Here is a 5,859-nt window from a genome sequence, read left to right as displayed (position 1 = left end):
ATATGTATTGCAGAGATTAATATATCTAAGTTGGAAGTCTGAATATTGATTGCAGTTACTTAATGGTCGACAAGATTTGTGTGTCAACGTTAAACCAGAATAAAGAGGAGATTGCTGGTGTGTTCCTGAATCCTCGGACGCCATTCTTCCAAGCTGCTTTTGACGTAATTTCCGGTCTCGGAGCATTTATAGCGATCCCGTTCGTCTTTGTGATTGTGTCATGAAATTGTCTAATCATTGTTTATTATAAGCTACATTAGCCTCTTTAGCAAACCATCCCAAAAACAAACAACACAACTTTACATTGTGTTGCACGCACAGCAAGACCGTGCAATGCATAAATTGGTGACCGGAATAAAGTAGCAAAGCTGGGAGTTTTCCCGACTTCCGCCTCGGAAGGCTGGCATCCAAGGAATCTGGAACACACCGTGACGGTGTGTTCCAGAATCCCTTCAGAGACTGATGACATTTCAGAAGAACGCACTAGAACGCAAGAACACAAGTAGGCCTACAGAAAAGAACACAAATTGAGAAACGGCTCAAGTCCCTGTATATTTTAATTAACCCCTGAATCTAATTTTTGGATAAAATAAATAAAAAAATAAACCTTTTTTCATTTTTTTGGGGATTCCAGGGGCATCTCAAAATAAAGTAGCTTAGTCCTTATTCCTTCTGGCAAGAGAATAAACGGTTTAAAAACATAACCTGACTGTTTACCACTTCAAGTGAATTAAACTATCCTATCCCCAGTCATATATATATATGTATATATATATATACATTGGCGTCAGTTTGGTTTGAAATGTGCTGGTGTAACGGGTGTCGATCTGCGTTGTGTTCTGGCGAATGCGTTGGAAGGGTGGAAGGACGGCTGGACAACAATGGAGGGTTTCTCATTTATTGGTATCTGGATCTGGATGAGCCAAAGAAAATCATGTCATCGTCATGTAAACCGTCATAGCCAGGACCACATTCCCGCCTCCACTCAGATAGCCAACGGCATTCTCACAATATATAATAACATAAAAATAAACAAAATAGCATTTCAATCAGAACCCAAGTCTGGGTTCTGATTGAAATGGCTTGGCATGGCACGGTCCACATACCGAGTTGAGGTCAACTGGGGGGTGCCCAACGCCGTGACTCCAGGCCCTGGTGTTCTGGTTTCTGAGGGCTGATTCAAAAATCCCCTCCCCACACCAAACTGGCACTCAAAAGGAACGCGCTCAGCATCATCACCCCCACTGCCCAGTAAGTATGTTCTGCCCTCTGCCATATTAAATGCCACTTTATCAACACAATGGAAAAATGAATAATAATAATAATAATTCCAACGAAATCACAATGGATAAATCGAGAGCACAAAACGACAGTATTAGAAAAGCATATCAACTGGCAAACATATATACAACATTAAATCAGTACTTCACTTTACAATTGCCAAACGTGCTGAAACTGCCTTTTTTTTCTTTTTTTTTTCTTTAGCACTCAATCAATTCACTGAGATGAAACAAAAAGTCCACAATGTGCAAACACCTACTTCATTCAGCATTGACACACGTGGATAGGCCGATATAAAAATAAAAAAATAAAATAAATCGCCCATTCAAAACAATAATATAAATCACTGAACACTCTCCATGGATATACCTCAGTACCACAAAAGGCCAGTGGCAGCAGCTTCCTCGGCGAACGAGGTGATGTCGTCCTTTAAACCAGGGGTGGCCAACCTGCGGCTCGCGAGCCGCATGCGGCTCTTTGCCTCGTTTCGTGCGGCTCTTCAGTTCACATCAAATTTTGTGTTAAATATATATTGATTATTTTATTTTTTTTATTTTTTTTGTATGTGTGTGCATGTTCGCAAACGTTTTAATTGATGACGCAAAATAACGTTCACAAACGTTTGGTGTTGATGCAACATAAAACGGCCTGCTCAGCTTGGAGGAGCTGTCACGTTAAAATTGTACCGGGGGCGAAAATTGTACCGGCCTACGTCATCAGTTGTTGACAAATTCCACACCTGCCTGGCACTTTCATGCTCGTTCATTGCACTCCTTCATTGAGCGTGACAAGACAGGTTTTTGAAACGTGCTTTAAACACTCAGTTTACTAGCTAAATTCGATTAAACAATTCAATACAATACAAATATAAAGTAAAAACAAGTGTTATCTAGCGATCCGTTATCTGTATTATGTTATTTGGTGTTCGGCAACATAAGCGCAAATGGTTTTTGAAACGTGCTTTAAACACTCAGTTTACTAGCTAAATTAGATTAAACAATTCAATACAATACAAATATAAAGTAATAACAAGTGTTATCTAGCGATCCGTTATCTGTATTATGGTATTTCGTCTTTGGAAACATGAGCCGAATGTTTTTTGAAACCTGCCCGGCAACGGACAACCCAATCAAATCAGTTGTCAGGTTGTCAACAACTGATGACGTAGGCCGGTACAATTTTCGCCCCCGGTACAATTTGAACATGACAGATGTCCTTCCCATGAGTAAACAATTTGCGTCAAGTAGGCTACGCTCCAGAAATGGCAGGTAAAAAATGCACAGCAAAAAGAAAATATGAAGAGGAACAAAGGACGTTTTTGACAGAGTGGGAGAGTTTATATTTTTTTGTTGAACGTAATGGGAAGCCATTCTGCCTTATATGCCAGGTGTCATTAGCGCAATTCAAGGCTTCAAATCTTCAGCGCCACTTCAGCTCACTCCATGCTAACTTCGACCTGAAAACGACAAACTAAAACGAATGGTGTCAGACGTCCAACTGTCCCGCCACACTTTGAACGCAGAATATCGGACATTAACACGGCTATTGAATCGCAGTTGCACTCCGATCTTCAAGAATGCGAATATTTTAGTGTCGCATTGGACGAGTCTTGCGACATTCAGGACAAGCCACAGTTGGCAATATTTGCACGGTCGGTATCAAGTGAGTGTCATATCAGAGAAGAACTCCTTGACATTGTGCCATTAAAGGACCGAACCCGTGGAATAGATGTAAAAGAAGCGATGATGGCTGCATTTGCGAAAGCAAGTCTCCCGATACCAAAACTGACTGCACTGGCCACGGATGGAGCACCTGCCATGATCGGCTCTTTGAAAGGGCTTGTGGGGCTGTGCAGAGCTGACGACACATTTCCAGAGTTTTGGAATTTCCATTGTATAATCCACAGGGAGCAACTCGTCTCTAAATCACTGAATTTAGACAACGTCATGAAGCCTGTGATGGAAATCGTCAACTACATCCGCACACATGCGCTTAACCACAGGCAATTCAAGAATCTCATCGCTGAGCTGGACCAAGGGCTTCCAGGTGACCTGCCGCTGCACTGCACTGTGAGGTGGCTGTCAAAAGGCAAGGTACTTTCTCGCTTCTTTGAGCTTTTGGATGCCGTGAAACTGTTCATGGAAGAGAAGGACAAGGACTATCCCGAGCTCTCTGACCCCAAGTGGATTATGGATCTGGCCTTTTTGGTTGACATGCTGTGTCACTTGGACAGACTGAACCTGACCCTGCAGGGTAAGTTACACATGCTGCCTGACCTGGTGCAAAGTGTGTTTGCATTTGTCAACAAACTGAAGCTGTTCAAGACGCATATTCAAAGGGGAGATTTAGCGCATTTTCCCGCTCTGCTAAAATCCAACGGGCAAGACACCTGCTGCGCCGCCCTGATAGAGCAAAAAGCCAGATATGCAACGCTGGTTGAAAACCTGCACGAGAGCTTTGTGACCCGGTTCTGTGATCTACAACTGAAAAGGCAACAGATTACGTTCCTCGTCGACCCGTTCAATGCGGAGACAGACTGTTTGAAAGCCCCACTAGTCACAGATGAGGCTGCGGCCGGGTTGGATATGATCGATCTTTGTGAGGAGGACCAACTTAAACCTGCTTTAAGGGAAGGGACCATTGAGTTCTGGAAAAGTGTGCCAATGGAAAAATATCCCAATGTCAAACGGGCTGCGCTCAAGATAATGTCAATGTTTGGGTCAACATACGTCTGCGAGTCTGTGTTCTCTACCCTTAAACACGTGAAATCAAAGCATCGCTCTGTTCTGACTGACACACATGTGAGAGAATTGCTTCGAGTGGCAACAACGGAATACAAGCCAGATTTCAAGAGAATTGTTCAAGGCAAGCAATGCCAGAAGTCCCACTAAGCAACATGCAAAGTAAGAGAAAAACGCTATTGTAAATTGTTATATTTTTGTTTGTGGAATTGGTTGAACTTAGAGTTTGTGTGAGGCAGTGCACACAATGTTCATTGTTAAACATTGTTTAAAATTGTTCAAGGCAAGGAATGCCAGAAGTCCCACTAAGTAACATGTATAAGAGAAAAACGCTATTTTAAATGTTTATATTTTTGCTTGTGGACTTGGTTGAACTAAGAGTGTGTGTGTGAGACAGTGCACACAATGTTCTCTGTGGAAAATTGTTTAAAATTGTTCAAAGCAAGGAATGCCAGAAGTCCCACTAAGTAACATGTATAATAGAGAAAAACGCTATTGTAAATTGTTATATTTTTTTTTGTGGACTTGGTTGAACTGAGAGTTTGTGTGTGAGGCAGTGCACACAATGTTCATTGTTGAAAATGACTGGCCTGTGGTCTTCGTACTGTAGGAGTCCATTTCTGTCATTATGTTGGTTGTGTGACATTTACAGTAAATCTGGCTGAGCAGAGATCTGTGTCTGTGTCTGTGTGTGTGTGTGTGTGTGTGTGTGTGTGTGTGTGTGTGTGTGTGTGTGTGTGTGTGTGTGTGTGTGTGTGTGTGCGTGGAAGGGATGGGGGGATGTTCATGTGTACCCGTGTGCATGATGTGGCTCTTTGCAGTAACACAATAAAAAATGTGGCTCTTAGTCTCTGACTGGTTGGCCACCCCTGCTTTAAACCAATCCTTGAAAGGTCACGGCACCAATGTAACGGGTGTCGATCTGCGTTGTGTTCTGGCGAATGCGTTGGAAGGGTGGAAGGGCGGCTGGACAACAATAGAGGGTTTCTCATTTATTGGTATCTGGATCTGGATGAGCCAAAGAAAATCATGTCATCGTCATGTAAACCGTCATAGCCAGGACCACATTCCCGCCTCCACTCAGATAGCCAACGGCATTCTCACAATATATATTAACATAAAAATAAACAAAATAGCATAATGAATGCGATTTGACTGCACTCCAACAAACATAAACATAACCCGCATAGATAATATACACAAAACAGATAAAACATTCATACCTGGATGAGCCAAAGAAAATCATGTCATCGCCATGTAAACCGTCATAGCCAGGACCACATTCCCGCCTAGCAAACAAACAAACGGAAACTCTGATGCACATATCTACAATAAACTCTCAAAAGGTACATTTTCAAAGCGTTAGCTGTTATAACAGTGCTGTAGCATGTTCATATATAACATTTACATTATCTACAAAACAATTTATATGCTCAGAATGTGACGACAAATACATCAACATACCTCCACTCAGATAGCCAACGGCATTCTGAGCTTGGCGCTGCATATACGTCACTAAGACACAAACTTTTCTTAAAGCGACAGTACAGGTATTGAAAACACATTGACATAGGGGTTGGAACAGGTTACAAAAGGTAGCTTGAACATAGCTTAAACATATATTTGTTTCTTATTAATCTGAATTTGGTGATATTTCATCAAAATTAAAATATGTTGTTTCACCCTGGTTACACTGGGGACAGAGACGCATTCGGAAGTGCATTTTTAGAAGTGCTGGGTACAATGAGGATGCACTCTTTTTTCTCTCTTTAGTGCCGGTAATGAAAGGTTATGAAAGACGGCATAACAATGTAGCTCCTATTACTATGGAATACAA

The sequence above is a fragment of the Gadus chalcogrammus genome, chromosome 12 (genome assembly GCF_026213295.1).
Source record: "Gadus chalcogrammus isolate NIFS_2021 chromosome 12, NIFS_Gcha_1.0, whole genome shotgun sequence".
NCBI lineage: Eukaryota > Metazoa > Chordata > Actinopteri > Gadiformes > Gadidae > Gadus > Gadus chalcogrammus.
Note: the sequence above shows the minus strand (reverse complement) of the source record.